Below are 17,404 nucleotides of genomic sequence, written 5' to 3'. Positions count from 1 at the left end.
AAGGTGTTCCAGCACCTTTTGGGTAAAAAAAAAAGAGTCTACTACATTACTCACATCCTTATTTGCAATTGTGCTGTGCAAGGCCAACCAAGAGGGCCCAGAGCAGCCCTACCCACACCTGCACACATGCATCATTTTGTGCAAACACAAACAAGTATCCTTACCCCGGTTTTTACCAGGAAAAACTTGCAGATGAGGCAAATCCTACAACAGCATCTTGAAACATTAGTCAGGCCATCTTGCAACTCTGCAGAAGTTTCTTCTGTTGCCATAGGACTGTAACCTCATGATCAAGCTTCTTGTTTTCAGCATCCTTTCAATTAACTGCTCTAAAAATAACTTATTTTCAGGACCGAGTGCAGGTTCACCTCTGACAGCATCCTTTCTGACCTTGTTGGCTTAGATTGACTGATAAATCGCACATATCTGTTGACCATTTATAGGTATTTTTCCTAATTCTTCAGTGATTGCTAAACATTTATCAAGGGAGACCAATAATGCCTTGCAGTTGTTAGTGTAATTCCTTAATTTGCTAAGGGTCCACAATTGTCTGGACATACAAAAGGAATTATTTTCTATCCACCAATTAGCAAACCAGAAGTTCAAAAGCCTCTGTGACTGCATTAACACCGAGAATTCCTTAATCCATAAAAATTAATAGAGATTATGTTAAAGAGACTTAAATATTTAAATCCTTTGCCACATTAGTCACTCTCTTTTATGTGCAGGTAAGTCCAGCTGAAGTCCTTGGGAGCACTGTGTGTGTGTGGCAGAACAAACTAATCTCCCCAAACGAGAAATCCGAGCTTCAGACCAGCTCTCCCCCAGCAACAGTAGGGGGCTGCTTGCTCCACAGCTTTTGAGGTCTGACTTTGCCCTCCACCGAAGCCTTTACCATATGACTTTAACATGCAGGCTTAATTGGCTTCTGAAATCCTAAGTGGAACCATTTCTAGTTGTTGGGGATGGTTGCCCCGGTTACAGGTAACTACAGTGTGCAATTAAATACAACTGACCTCATAACACCGCCCAGCTGCCAGACAGAAGTTTGGGTTTTCAGTTTTGCTTGGATCTGAAATTTGGCTTCCCGACTGTCTTATACCAGTCCCAGGACAATACTACCCCAAAGTATACACACTGCACACAGATACTTTACACTGCTCTTTTTATGGCTACATACTTTTAACTCTAGTTAATAGGTGTGTGTGAATTTAAAAGGTTTGGAACCAACTTTTTCCTCTCAACTTTAAACAAACACATTCTCAGAAACAGAAGAGATTTTAGAACAGAGTAATTATCGTTGAAGATAAAAAAAAGTTGTGTTTCAAAGATTTGCTAGAGGGTATTTTTTGAACTATACCTGCCAAAGAAAAAAAAGTTACAGAAGTGGGATTTTTTCCCCCGTCTTCATTTCTCCTTTCTTCCTGGCCCCTGCATGCATCTCCCAAAATATTTGGTTTCTCTTGACGCCACAGAGACTCCTTGTGCAAGCAATCAAGGGGCAGATTTCCTATCATTAGAAAGATGAAGAACCACATTTTCTCAGACAGGTCCAAACCCAGATTCACAGCTAACCTGGGACTCATTTTCTCTGAGCAGCTCTGTTGCCACCAGCAGGAACAGCAACATCTAAATTCCTCCACCACTCAGAGACCACACTCATATTTCCATGCTGCATTTCATTGGGGTGCTTCTCTCCCTTTGAGCCCACAGATATAGAAGATACTGCCTTCCCCTCCTTGCTGGCAGAGTTTGCACATTTCTGAGGGGCAAAGAGCACCAGCTGCAGACATACAGTTACATCCAGGAGCAGGACCATCCACATACATTCAATGTCTGTGTGTATATATATATATGCAACTACATAGATAAATACACACGCACACACTTCCCCCTCCCATATGATTTTGCAGAAGCAGGACAAAACACACGTCAGGAAAGTAAGAAAGCGTCTCTGAGCTCTGGAAGAAACCGCCGGAGTCTGGTCTCTCACGCAGTTGCCACCAGGGGTCAGCTGGAGCCTGGCAAATCCCCCTGCAGAGCCCAAGCCCCGCGGCTGCTGGCCCCAGCCGGCCGTGTGGCTGGGTCTGACCTCCCAGACTATTCTGATAGGAATTGAGCATAAGGCAAGGCAGCTGTGAATATGATGCTTTGAGCTAGTTTACGTTGCTACCTTTGAAGGAAACAGGTTGAAAAACAGCAAAACAAGCCATATAAGGTGAAGACGACAATTCTTTTGTGTGCAAGAGGATCTTCTGCTATAGCTTCACAGCACAAATTCAGATAGCCATGACTAGGTGTTGCACAAGTAGCAGTTCAGCACAGCACCTTTACTGGCAGATTGAAAAAATCGTAAAAATTTGTGCTGAAGTCCTAATGGCTTATCACTATTAATTTAGAATAGTTTCGTTATTATCCAGGACAGTCAGAAAATGCAAAATATCATCCTGCTCGAGACATTTGAATTGCACTCCCACACTAGTTTCACTACCTTGCAAGAATCCAGAGTAGCTGATTGCTTTGTCACTAGAGTCAATGTTATATTAGTTTAAACACAATGTGATCAAACATAGCAACGACATACTGTAAGAAAACAGATTTTATTCTGACACATTACAGTGGGCATTGCACTAATGTACAGCACAGAGCTCATGGGAAAGGTCAAACATTTTCAATGTATTTTTATCAGGCCAAGTTTTCTTCCTACTAATTTGATGTTTACAAATTGGTGTTCCTTCAGTGAAGGAGTCGTGTACAGATTCTAGTACATCATCTGGGGAATATGTTGTTCTGCTCATACAGCTAAATAAATTCTTATATTCTTTTCCAACCTTTAACAAGGATTATCCTAGAAGCTATTAAGTTACACGAAGAGTGGCGTGTTTTCATATTGGATTTTTTAGAAGCCTTGAAGACAAAAATCATGCAATACACCAAGAACAACATTTAACCCTTGTGAAGTGAGAAGTGATAGTGATGTTCATCCAAGGTGTGAGAAATTGAAGAGTCCTGACCTCTTTCTCAAATGAAGAGGAAAAAAGAACAAGAAAATGATAGATGTGTTTTGGTGAAAAAGCTTCAGACCTGGGAAGCCTCAAGTTGCCATTTGGGCTCCCTCTTAAAAATTGCTAAGCCTCCTACTATAAATATAGACCACTTTCTGGCTTCTTTTTCAGAATTAGCTTACTAATCAGAAAACAGAAGAAATTCAGGTAAGGACTTCTCATGGTGAGACTTGAATAGTTTGAACATTTGACTGGGTCACCTGCAGTTCACTTTCATGCAAAACGGGGAGAAAAAATATGTTAAGGTTAAATTGTGAATGCTTTGAAAGAAAAAAAGTGTGGAAGACCAATAATAATAAAAATCTTTTAGCTTTGGTGATCAGAAAATATGTGAATGGTAACACATGCAACAGAGCCTCATTTCTGGAAAACAAGTAGCTTTTAAGTAGTGCCTGCCTTGCAATTACAAGTCAAGCAGTAAACTACTTAGCTGAATAAACCAAAAATGAGAGAGCGCAGCAGGACGTGTTTCTCCATCTAATCAAGTGCTTTGCAGTCTTTGTCAGATGTGCAAAGCCAGGAGAACTGGGGCTGGGAATTCACAGAAGGCAGGGTTAGATTGATCACTAATCCAAAACTGAGCAGTCAAAGGATGGTCCCAAACATGGATCACTCCCATTGCCTAAGTACTCAGGCAAAATCTAATGACCTCATCTAGTGAGTTAGTGGCAAAGACCTTGCCTGCATTGCAAATATATTCCTGAGTGCATTAGCAACAGAAGTAGCTGGTCCCTTAAACCAAATAAAGCCACTTAATTCTATAGTCCCACTCCTGTAGACCTCAGCTGAAACAAAGACGCTGGTAGAACAAACCACTTACTCTGCCTTTTGCAGAGCAAGTCTCTATTGTAGTTCATTAAGATCTGTAATGGCTCTACAAGCTTGTATACACTAGGCATTTCATGAATAACAAATTTCTGGCAGCTGACCAATCATCTGAATATTTCAAGGCTTGGCAATATTTCAGCACACTCTCCACAGCAAAGGAGGTCATTTTCTCTCTATTCCCTGAAGTGGTAGCTTACAGTTCAGTTAAATTCCTTCAGCTGACCTTTCCATGTATTTATTTCAAATATTTATCTTTTAAATAACTTGTCAGTCTGCTCCATTTTCTGTTGAAGCAGTTACAGAAGAAACCCCCAAACCTGGGATAAGGTTCTGGTTATAGCTCATACTGTTACTGAATCCTCTCTGACAGAGGCTGATTAGAAATGACCAATTAACAGCCATCCTCCAGTCTACGGAATAGAGCTAATTAGCAAGATTGAGGCGTGCCTAGGAAACTAATGACATTTTCCCCTATTTGCATCGGAGGGGAAGCCTAGTCAGCAGTTTGGCATGAGCAGCCAAAAGACACAAGGGGTTGTCAAAAAGCAAGATGACTACTTGAAGCACAGACTGGAAACATAATATTGAGTGAAAAGAACCTTCAATATGAGAAATTGTCCCAGTATAGCACAACATCTTGCTTGGCAAGGATAATCTAGCATGGTTTCACTCAGCGTAAAGAGAACTGATCAACTGAAATAAAACTAGAGTAACTGTTAGATTGTCACATAAGAGCTTAGTAAACTCTGTGGATGTTTTTGTAACATACAGAGAGGTAAAAACATTACACTGACTGCCACTAAACTTAGCATAAAGGTACCTTCTCACTTGCTAGAGCCTTGCTGAGAAATATGCAAGATCCAAGAGAAACAGAACAAATCTCACGCCATCCTAAGCACTACCTCTTTCTGTAGGCTAGTGGTTAGATGACTTCCTTCAAAGCCTGCCTAGATAACTGCTTCACTCCAGCCCTTAATATCTTTGCAAGCAGTAGCATTGCAGGGCTTGCTTAGGTTCCATCCTGGTAGGTGCTCTGCAAACACTTTGGAAGACAAAGCTCAGAGTCCACAGTGCTTGGAATGATCAATCTACTCTCTATTTCAATGATGCTGAAATGACTAGGGATATAATAATTCAAACGATTCCCAGATGAGAGGCCTGGGGCTTCCAGAAGGACAATAGGGTCAAGAAGAGGAAGTACTGGGGACAAACATTTTAGCTGGGTGTGAGAACCCCTGCTATGTGTGATTTGTTCTTTTTTCTCCTTTAGATGCAAGTCCAGTTTGGCTAAACAGGATCAGACTGCTTTCCACTTGAATGAACAAGCAGTTTTGTAATAAGAAACACCCCTCCGTAATTTCTATGAAGCTGTAGGACTGACCAAAATCATTTTGCTATTGTTAAAACTACTAAAATAGGATTCTTTTTTGACTGTTTTTGCTGACTTATGAAATGTTTTTTACCCAGTAATAAGAGAAACTGTCACTTAGGACTGGAAATTCCCACAGTTGAACTGAAAAAGGCAAAATCTTTTAAAGATCATGCCTCATACAAAAATATTTAACAATTAACAGGCTCAAGTTTCTTGTGCATTTTTCTAAATATTGCAGTTGTTTTGCGAAGACCACTGTGAACACAGCTGTGCCAAACCAACAAACAGTTCAGACCATTGTTGGTATTTTGGCAAAACTATCTTACAGAAAAGCACGAAAGCCAGCTGGGTTTGAAACTGCAGATTCAAGCTTTAAAGCTTTGAGGAATGGAGTATATAAAAATAAAAAGACTTTATTCTGCCATATTTCCTCATGCCAGTAACAGTCCTGTGAGACCACTCTCAGCAGGGGATATATCCAGACTGCAGGGCAGATATGCTCCAGGAGGAATAGGGAAAGACAGCCAATGCATGTTGAGGGGACAGCCCAGGGCTGGAATGCAACCTGGGAATACACTGAAAGTCCCAAGTTTTAGGTATATTCATGGACCCTAAGTCCATTAATGGAGAACAGTAGCACTCAACATATACTGGCAACAAGATCTGCCATGGAATATGTTGTACCATCCTGCCCTATGCTGCACTGTTATTTGCAAATAGTCCAGTGGTTTCAGCGGCTGTTTTCAGCAGCTTTAGCTACAGAATCAAAATACCCTTTGCAAGTAAATATATCAAAACTAGATTTATCAACCACATCAGCGCACAAAACCAGCCAGAATGCTCTAAAGCATACCAAAGTGCCTGGCTGAGCAGTCACTGTGTATTAGTACACAGCCATACTAACCATATTTGCAGTTCACTGCTGTGTAAAGCACCTTGAAGAGCAAGATTCAAAGCACAAAGTGTGCTGTGCAGCAACTGCCTGTGTGACTCCTAATAAAACACCGCTCATTGAGTTTAGGCCATTAGCAAGTCTGTCTAGTGACTGGACAGAAACAGATGGACACAATAAGATCCCTAGCTGGTGCCACGTCTTAGAGATGATGCCATGGTAGCAAAGGGTGGCATACAAGTTGTAGTCAGTTGGTCAGTATTCCTGTCACCAGCACCAATGAACAGAGTATGGACTCCTCCATCCCACTGGAAAGCAGATAAATGTAAGGGTTTAAGACAAGTTCAGTTTTGATAGGCAGTTTTTTCCTTCTGAGAACATGCTAACAGATGCATATGTGATGACTGAAGATGCTATTTTTCCCCATGGCAAGAGTCCTTCTGATATTTCTAGTGGAGTTACCTGCCCCATACCTCACCTGCTGGAAAGAATCACGCAAACACAGCTCATCTGCTTCAGTGCCCAGTCCACCGGTCCAAATTACCAATTTGCCAGAGAGTGTCATCACAAAATCACTGCAGACTATGTGAGATGCACATCATGTATGTAGACCCAGTGGATTACTGGCACCACTGACAGTCCTGGTGGTTGGCATAGATTTTAGTGTTTTCTATAATGAGCAAGACAAGTCACCAGCTAGACCTAATAAAAGCCAGTCCTCATAAGGAGAGCAACATTGATGCCAATATTCAAAGCACTAGGGAGTACACTTTTTTTTTTAAATAGGAGAGGACAAGAAAACATGATGCAATTTGTGTTGAGGGAAACCGATATTCTGCTGTGATGTTTGATCTGGCAAGAAACTACATTTCCTTCCTGCAAGCTGGCTAAACACAGGGAATGCCATGCACAGATAGTCTCAATTAAGCTATCTTTTCCAAGCTGTAAAACATCACTCGGCACACAAAACAGCAGAAAACACATTGGATTCCTCTCCATCTGCACAGGCATATATAGTAATTCAGACTCACACAATTTACAAGACAACAGGAAAAACAAACATACATTTTATGTATGTTTAGGACCACCTTACCATGTATTGGCTACTGGCTGCTTTCATTTTCAAAATGAGTTGGCAGTGGCAACCTGAGCATCCTGCCTTCAGATGAACTGAAATCTGGAGCTAACAAGTTCATTAATCATAGCCTGTGTTACCCCAAATAGAGCACACATACAACAGAATTGCAACAGGGTGTTAGGCAATTAGCATATACCAAAAAAAAGTCACATACCTACTGCTTTAGCTCCTAGTCACGGAATTAAATTAAGCAATGCATTTTTAGAGCTGATGCAATACCTTTTTATAACCTTTAAAACTGACAGCATCTTGGAGGCTGACATATAATTTAAGCAATAGGTTACCTAAAATTATAGCAGTCCATGGCATATTAAGTTATTCTACAGCACTTGTGATCTGATGAAGCTGATTGCATCAGTAGCCCTGACAAAGTAATATGCATGCAAAGTTTCAGACTGCTGCAAGACTGAAAAAGGTAAGCTTTCACCAACTGTCACAACAAAAGTCTTCTTACTCGATATTTCCTGTTTTCTGCCCATTCTGCCTATGGCTATTTCCACAAATGTTTGGGTTTAAAATCCCACTGATGGCTGTTGAAATTAAGAGAGACTAGACCAATGCCTAGCCAAAAAGAAGAGCTATTTGTGAAGTGTGCCAGTTCACTCACTACAGCTACACATGGGTACAGTCATCAGACCAGACTTAGCATATGTAGGGAAAGGAACAGAAATACAAGGAAAGAAGAAAGTGTGCAGGTAGGTATATAGTATGGCACAAACGTGGGGTCTTTATCTAGTACTAAGTCTGAAAGCTTTTGAGTTTGCATATGGGTTCTTCAATTGACCAGCCTCCAACAGGAGATACAGGGAACCTGAAATTTTGCTGGTTAAGTAGAGAGCACACAAACTGATTTGGGAGACTAATTACATTAGTAACCCCTTTACAGCCAACTACTTCTTCCACAGTATTATTGCACTGGCACTGGCCAGCAAGGAAAACACATACAATATGATGAAATGCAAGTTATTACCTATTAAGCAGAAATTTAGTTCTGTATTTTTTCCTCTTGTATAACTAGAGCCTACGTGATTAGTACCACTCAATGATAAGAAGAAAATCACGTTCAAATTCACTTTGATCAGCAGCACTTTTCCTTTACATGAGAAAAAGTTCACTGTGGGTTTAGCTAGTGCTTTTGAGATAAACAGAGAATTCCCCTGAAAAGTTGCTGGAAAGTTTGTACGGAACCAAGCCAATATTCAGCTAAAATTAATATTTAGAATTAAGATACGGGTGCTTCAACATTTACTCTCCTCTAGATTTTATGCATTAGAACTATAAATACAAATTTCATAAAATAAGCAGCATTCTTGTAGATGTTTCCAGGAATTTCATCCTTGAAAATGGCCTATTTTAGCTGCATCTTTGTTACTGTGAAGCTGAACCTGAGAACTGCCCTGTTCTGAGTATCCCACCTATTCCACATTCATGGCATGTTAAGCATATCTTGCCTGACCTGGACACAGTCAGGGCAGAACTGGGGAAAGCCCAGGTATCACATCTATTCCATGAGCCTTTTGACACCCCCATTGTTTCCTTACAGCACTTGCCTTGGCTTTGATATATGCATAGCATATGAAACTACGGGCTTTCTGTGAAGAGCAATGCTTGACTTGCCCATTTGTCCAGAAATGCCCTTTGGCAAAAAATGGGATAGAGATCCCAGGCCAAAAACCAGTCTTTAGGGCTCTTTCTCAGGTCTCCTGTCTACCTGCATGTGATAGCACAGGATGGATAAGTAACAGCCACCTGCCATGCTTAGACTACCTAAGAGCCCTCACAGGCCATATTCCTCCCTACAGTCTGGGGCCATGAGGTACCTGTGGAGACCACAGAAAGCACCTTATCAGTCTGACCTCTGATGACATTGCCTAAATGTTTTCTTCTTTAGAGAGAACCTGTCAGCCTGTTGCACCCAGTGCTCAGTAATAGCAGAAGAAAAACAGATGCTCCCAGAAGCAAGGGTGCTGTAGAGACTTCCACAAAAGGCAGGAAAGATGGAGCACAAAATCTGTAGTCCTTCCCAACAGAACTGAGCCAAAATACAAAACATGTGGCAGATGTTATTCCTGACAAGATCCTTTGCTCTCCTCGGATAAACAAATGTTAGAGAAAGCATAGACCTTTATTTCCAGCCCTCAAGCAAAAACAGTAGCAGAATTTCTAACAGAACTTATTTCAAGGCTGTCTTTGAACTGGCTCTTTCTTCTTTGTAGTATTAAGGAATGCACATGCCTATCTCAGCAGTCATATGAGCACCCCATGAACTGCTTTTGTATCTAATCACAATAACTTACTGTAGATTTATATGCAGTCAGACAGATTCCCCTCTTGTTTATGGCAGGACTAGCACTTTATCCCTTTAAGCAATAACCTAGGGCTCAAACTTCCTCTCAAAAACCTCATAGGATACAGCTAGTTTCAGTTTAGGAAATACTAGGTGATCTATACTAGGATCTAACTGACAGTCTACCAAGACTCAAGTCTCATGTAATCCTGACCTTAGCCAGAGATGAGATCAACCTATTCCCTTTCAAAACTTGGCACAAGCAACTTCAACACAGTAGGATGCAACTTTCTTAACTACTAACACGAAAAACCTGAAAGCACTTGAACAAATGCTGGTAAGAAACTGACAGAAGGTGTTGGCAGAAAATGACTTTCCCGACCATCAAATTTCAATTGAGAAAAACAAAAGTATAAATCCAAGATGCAGTATTAAGAGACGTCATCTGAGCAATAGCTGTATTTTAAGACAGCTGATGGAGACAAAATGGGATTCAATTGTGACATACAGCTGACAAACTCAAGCAGATGTTTTGGTAAAAACATCTATACTACAGCCCATATGATACAGTAAGGGACATTTTAAAGATGAAAAGGATATACCACCTGCCTGGGGAAAAAAGAAAAAAACAGAACTGTAGTGCAGTGACCACATTCCTTCCAAGCTTTTGGAAAATTCACATAATCTGGATTGAAAACCTCTATTTTACAACTGAGCCTGTGATGTGGACATACTAGAGAAAGACACTAGTTCATTTAGTTTAGCGTAGAACTGATCAAAAGGAAAGAGAAGTAAAACTTACTGAAAGGTGCTTGCCGCAAAATGCGAAACATTGGCTTACACAAATATCCAGCAATTCACAACTCAGACCATTAGGTTACACATATAGACTAGAAGACCAGTCCCAATGCAGTGTTGTTATAAGTATATATTACTCTTTTTATATATTAACTGTTTCAGAAACATGAGCCCTTTTGCTTCTTCACATATGACACCCAAAACAAATCAGGTCACTTAAACATCCGTTTAGTAGCAACATTCATTAAAGCATAGAAAGACAGAACAGATAATTTGGCTTCCCACTATTCCCAGCTGTTCAATGACAGGGAGCAAGCCATCATTAACCACATATTTTGGCAGTGGTACCAAAATAGTAAACCTTTTTTTCTTTGATAAACAGCATCTACATCTTCTTCAATACACATGAAGCTGTTTTAGACATGGCACAATGATATCTATCATCCAAGAATCAATGACAAGTTTTGCAAGGAGCACCTTTTATTAAAGAAAAAGAGTCTTCTGTGCCCAAGAGAATAGCACAAAACGCTCAGGATGGAAAATAAAAACTCTGGATTCACAGCCACTTCTCTCTAAGGGGACCCGGATACCCCTTACTTCAGTCATTCACTTCTCTCCATTTGGGCAGAAGATTCATGACATTCTACTTGGGGACTTGTAGCAGATGTCCTCACCGTGTCCCTTGACCCCCTTTCATTATAGGGAAGACTACATTTTATTTTCCAGAAGGCCTCATCCTAAGACAACATAGACACTGAGCAGTAGTGTGTAGTTTTTTCCTCACAAACCCATTTCAAAAGTTCCCCCTCCCAGTTAAGGGAGGAAAGAGGAGTCAATTATAATATTTTAAGGAGAGGCTCTTGGATTCCTCTCAGCCCCAGGCCCTTCCATTACAGAGAGGGCTTGCCAGCACAGAGGAAGCCAGCAGAAACACTGTCCATGCATTCCTGGGACAGAGTGACTTCTTTTTGTGAGATCCTGGTGGCAATTAGCATCAGATGTCTAGTGCAGAACAACCATGACAGGGACAAACGCTCTTTTGTCTATCTATCTTAGTAACTTGGTTACTATCTTTGTGGCTTCAACTAGTACAATACTTGAATTCATTATGGTGGCCCATGCACTTCTACTATGAATAGCAGCATTTCTCCTCTCAGTACCTCTGAGAAGGGGTACATTACCTTTACTTAGGCAGAGGAACAGAGAGGATAAATGTCTTGACCAGAGTGACAGAAAAGGTCTACAGGGAGAAGTTAAGTCCAGAGACCAAGCTGACCACCTTAGCCCAGACAGGCTTCCCCTTTGTATACCAAAGACACTCCATACATCCAAGGATGTTTTTCCTTCTGTATGGGATTTTACAAGCTGCTTAATATACTGAAGTTAAAATGGAAATAGGGAGCTTCTACTTTATTAGTTTCTCTTTTTATAGCACTGAATCCTCAGTTGATTAGAAATTATTTTTTGTTAGTCAAAGGTTTTATGGCCATCATGGGTATTTGGCAACTCTTGGGATAAGGTCATTTCTATCAGCCCATCCCTCCCTCCCTCCCCCCCATTTATAGTGCATCCATCACAGCAGTACCTAAGCACAAGCTGTCACCTGACTAATGGCCTGTGGCTTTCAGATTCCATAGCAATTTAAAGACACATCAGCATACACCTCTGTCACTGCAGTGATGCAGTGCATTTAATACACAGCACCCACAGAGCATGCTCTGCTAGCTTTTTGCACAAGGCCAGGATGATCTGCACCAGACCTCCTGATCCCCATGCCTTAGAGTTTCTACACAGTAGTTAAGATCATTTCTCCACAGAGTACAAGTAAGTTACTCAAGGTTTAAGTGGTTTTCCTACAGAGGAAGGGGAAAAACCCACCCACTCCAAACAAGGGTGCTAATGGCAGTGAGAGCTAGTTTCACCCTGCCCCTTCACAAGCAGGAAGGGGCAGCTGGCACACATAGCAGACAGGAGGTGGCTGAATCAGCAGCATCTGCATTTAATTGAACTGTGCATCCTTCTCCCAGCAAGCAAGGGTGCGCCCAGGCCACTGGGGTGGCTCAGGACACCAAGCTGTCCTCCACACAATCTGAATTGTTCAGTAATACACAAGACAAAACTCTTCTGGTATGCTGCCTTTCACAGACAGCACCCCCCACCCTTTCTTCTCTGCCTTCCCAGCCACATGGTTATTTGGTATTCAGCCCCTTTGTCTCCTTGCTCAAGTCTACTCACATAATTGGCAGTGGAACAATTTCCAACTGAAACTCCAGCCGTTAACATACAGAAAGCAGAACACATTTAGAGTGCTTCGCTGCTCTGCTTGGGGGAAAGGAAACATTAGTTCCAGGAAGACTTAACAAGAATAGAAGAACGAGAATGGCTTTGAACTGAATCGAGGCATTTACATCTTGTTCCCCCCTTTTATTACATATAACAGTAGAATTCTAACTATTACCCTAAAAAAAAAAAAAAGACATGGACAGCCCTTACAAAACACCTAGAAAAATGACTATTGCAGTCTTCAGCTGGATGCTTATATCTGCACTGAAATACTCAGGCATTGTAATCACAGAATAATCAGTATTCTCATCTGCATTATAAACTGATCTCGCATTCATCAGATCAAAGCAAGTGCTTAGCCTGTGAGTTTATGCAGTGCTGTAATATATTCTATTTCTCTTGATCCATCTGTCAGCACATTTCTGCTATTTACAAAGTATGGATGGCTACACAAGGATCAGAACAGAGGGGCTGGATTTCTTCATCCTCATGGGGAATCAGATGAAACAGTTTGTTTTACTGTCATGCTTCTCTTTCCACCTGTCTTGGCAGAAGATCACTATATGATGTACAAGTACCAGCACCTTTGCAGATACTTTTTGCAAAGTTGTCTCAGTGACTTCTCACAACCCATGAACTGGACACTATCTCGGAGTGTAGTACCTTCCTTTTGTCTATTTGAAATACATTCCTTCCAGCTATCAGCATCCTGATAAGATCAGGTTATTGCTACCATCAATCTGTCCCCATTCTCTATTTCTCCACCAGAACTTTTTATTTGAAGTCATATAGTAGTTTTGTGTCTTTGAGCCTCATTCTGTTTTTGTCAGGTCTAGAACACGTGGATGGCCACCTCTTTCCACAAAGGAAAACTTTGAACTTTTATGAATTACAGACAGTAAGAAGTGTTCTGCTGTTTCAGCATCTTCCTGCCCCCTCCTCCCCTCTTTTTGCAGTCATTTAATTGCAGAGTCAAGGCCTTTCACTCAGCTGGGGCTTTCCTTCAAGAAGCTCACACACCGCTGCACACAAGACAGGATACCAGCCAGCTTTGCAGCCTTCTCTACACCAATACACACATACAGGTTTCCTACTCAAAGCACTGTTTCCTGAGGAAACAAATGCTGCTTTCTAAAGGCAACTTACCATCACACAAAGTTATTTTCTTTGTTCAAACGCTCACAGGAAACTTATCAGTTCACCCCACAACTATTTACCTTACAGGTCTGCAATCCTGCAAATACCACAACACTGAGGGTAGAGCCCAGCCTCCGAAGAGGGAGCTGCGGTGGGGAGAGGGAAGAGCAATGAACACGGCTTGGAGTCAGCTGGCAAGGATGCTTGCACCATGATTACACGGATTTGGAGGTTCATCTGCCCAGCAGAGCTATTTACAGTTTTAGGATGTCACCTGTGCAGACTGCAAATGGAGATACTATAGAACTAGCTTTGTTTTCCAATCCTTACAAGTCTTCATCCCCCACTGAAAGAGTATGGCTAACAGACTGCCCATGCAGTTTGGTCTGAGGAAAGAGACCTATGGCCTGACTGTTTTGATGCTGCCCATCTGCCCTGCAGGCAGCCTTGTCCTCTCTCCTACCAGTCCCCCACAACTCCCAGCTCTCCAGGAGCACAGATGCTGTTCATTAGTGGTTCACTGCAACAAGACCCACATGGGAGCACTGCACTACAGCAACCCAGGCAAGTAAAAGCCACCCCACTCCACATCACCACTGCATACCACTGCATGTTACAGGGGTATCAGCACTGCCACAAGATAGCCTTGTACACACTATTACAAGTGAGGTGCTCTAGAGCCAACTGATAAAATTCCTTTCCATAACTGCAGTTCAGGAATTCCATATCTATCCATCTTCCTTATCAAACTCATTCCACCCAGACACATCAGTTAAGGTGCTGCTTGAACTGGGACATGAATACCAAAAGCAGCTGAAAGTAGGCTTCAGACAAAAACGAAGCCACAGATTTAACCGTGAAATGGCTGCATAGAAAGCTTCAATAGCTTCCCCCATCTATAAAAAAAAACAAGCACACCTACATTTACACAAAGAAATGTCAAGCTACTTTCAAAGTGTGTTAAAAATATCACGAAGGACATCAAGGTTTTCAATTTTTACTTTTATATTTTAAAACATTTTCAACTCTCTAAAGGAAACTTCAGTTATCACTCGCAAGATACTTTACACAGTTCAATTGATCTTATTCTTTTTCAAACCACTACAATTTCTAGATAAGAAAAGTAAGTAAACAAACATTTACCCAATACTCCAGGAGTAGGAATATGTTTAAATAAGTAAATGTAAATCCAAGTTGCAAGAGCAAAGATGAAAAGTGAATCACATTTATCACAACCTTAGATTAAATGGGTTTTCCCAAGTTTACTGCTACATTTTTGTCAGGCTGCATTTAGTCTAACCTCTTGGTTAAAGTTTTTTATTTAAGAATGAGAGAGGAAAAACCTTGAATGCGCTCATTAATCCTGGTTTACTTAAGCCATCATATGGATTATACTACAGTTCTCACCAACATTCAGATACCCTTCCTAACCAAACTTTAAAAAAAGACCCTCATTGAGACCCATTGTAATTACCAGTTGTGTTTCAGGAAGGTTAGAAGGGAAAAGGGCAAGAAGCTATTATCCAGCAAAACTTACCTCCTCTATCTTCCATCACAGCAGACAGTCTCCTTGCTCTTCAGGAGATGCTGAACTGCCTCCACAAGTTGGCAGACTGAACCCTCTACCCCCAACTGCAAGACCCATGACAACAAGACCCCCAAGTATCCCACCTGCTGTTCCTTATGGCCTCACTCCCACATTATTGCATCACTGCAATCAGCTGAGGTCATCAGCGGTGCAAGCCAAGCATGGGGCTAGGAGTACTCCCTCCTTTTCCCTACTGCTGAAGACAAAGGGTTTGGAGAGAAGTAAATCCTGAAGTCTTTGTTATAAATCTATTGAAATTTAATTTCTACGGAGATGAGTTCATTTGGCCCTGAAGTTCCAGTGCATGGTTAGTCCAGGAGGTCAGCTTGGTTATGATAGTTGGTCATGTTGTTCCTGCTCTAATGTAATCTTTTCCTGTCTATAGCACCTTTCTTTTTTATTTTTTTTCACGTCAACATCATCCAACAAGTCAATTAATGCAACCAAACACACAGGATGTGTCTGTCACTGAGTTTCTGAAATCTATTTGAACTAGCCAGTCTTCAACCACTTTTATAGGGTAACTGCTGACTCTTGCTAATGTTACGCATCACTTTTTTACTTTATTAAATATAAATCAATATTAAATATAAACAAAATTAAATACAATATGGCAGATAATATAATCACATATATTTCGATACACTTCTATAATTTAAGTGTCTGTAGCATTTTATAGCTTTTAATTTTCTTTGTATGGGTTATTTATCTCAAAATTCTGCTTTTTCTTTTTCCTTCTTTTCAAAAAAAGTCCTGATAGTTTTCCTATCCGTGAGATAATTAAATTAGATTTTCCAGTCCAGGTGTTTTCACTGACCTGTGCCCTTACTTTCTCAGTTTTTCTCTCTGAAATCCCAAACCTGTTATAATTTAATTCTATTTAATTTAGACCAAATCAACACATGATGGCTTGATCCAAAGTTATTTCCAATGGTGATAACTCAGTTGACCTCCTTCAATTCCCTGACCAGACTGGATAGTCATGTATGATTAGGTATCACCTACATGATTACAGCTTTCACAAATATTTTCTTACAAGAGGCTGTTCTCTGACAGTCCTACCATCTCAATAAACAATTCTGCTAATGGTGTACAATGAAGATGGAAATGAATTTCAACCTTTTTACTAGTTCATTCTGCCACTCTACCAGGAATTCAGTGGTAGTAAAATCTTTGGTTTTGTCATTAACATGCATGCATGTATCTTTTATCATATGAAGCAAACAGTCTGATAAGCATTCCACCTACCTTTTGGGAAAGATTTCTGTAGTATATTTCAGCTCCACATTGGCTCTGAATTTGCTCGTCCTATGGATTTGAGTCTTGTGGTGAAGTGAATTTGAGGTCTAAGAAAATGCAGTCTGGGACTGTGAATTCTCTATATAGTTTAACACCTGTAGTTACACAAAATTAGACTTCTCTCTTTAACCTCATCTCTTACTTTCACAAGGCATATAAGAAGGTTATGAGTCTTTGGAGACTATCTCTGACAGCTTTTGGCTGCATCAGCCAATGGGCACGTAATCTAATAAGGTCTGGGAACTAGATGAAAAATAGATAGTCATCATCTTTATGTGATGCTTATTTCCGTAGGAAAAGAAACAAAACAAACAACGGGGTGGAATATCTTAACATAAAGTACTTTTATGAGGTCCCTTTAGAATCTAGTCTATATTAGAATCACAGTGAGATGGACCAGTGTACAGTAACTCATCTCTGTTTGTTATCAAAAACCTGGGGTGAAAGGAAAGCCAAGTACAGAGGATGGCTAATGGGGACTTTCTGTGGTGGTGAGATAGGGATTTGTGTTAGAGTAACTGTGGTTTCTACTTGTAGTTTTATTTGTGCTGTTCACTTGGAAAATACTCATCAAGCACTCCCTTATGGCTCTTCTGTACAGTTTGAGTTTCCCAGTCTCTCAGCATCCAGCTGCTAGACATATGTGGTAACTAACACAAAGGCTGTTAAAATGTACTTTGCATGCATGAAGGAGGCATTATGACACTGAGGTTTGCT

General features: G+C 40.8%; 1 long non-coding RNA gene across 8 annotated transcripts in view; it reads right to left on the bottom strand.

Moving 5' to 3' along the window:
- The window catches only part of LOC310898534, a 136,479-nt gene extending 120,932 nt beyond the window's left edge, over window positions 1-15,547 (bottom strand). For 2 of the 8 annotated variants that reach the window (XR_014583407.1, XR_014583408.1), the window contains exon 1: window positions 15,338-15,515. This is a non-coding gene — a long non-coding RNA (uncharacterized lncRNA). Of the gene's footprint in view, window positions 1-15,337 lie in introns of all 8 variants that reach the window. The other 6 variants (XR_014583401.1, XR_014583402.1, XR_014583403.1 and 3 more) reach the window with 6 other exon arrangements.
- Window positions 15,548-17,404: the final 1,857 nt, after the last annotated feature.

The sequence above is a fragment of the Anser anser genome (genome assembly GCF_964211835.1).
Source record: "Anser anser genome assembly, chromosome: 4".
Classification (NCBI taxonomy): Eukaryota; Metazoa; Chordata; class Aves; order Anseriformes; family Anatidae; genus Anser; species Anser anser.
Note: the sequence above shows the minus strand (reverse complement) of the source record. Positions and strands in the feature narration are given on the sequence as shown.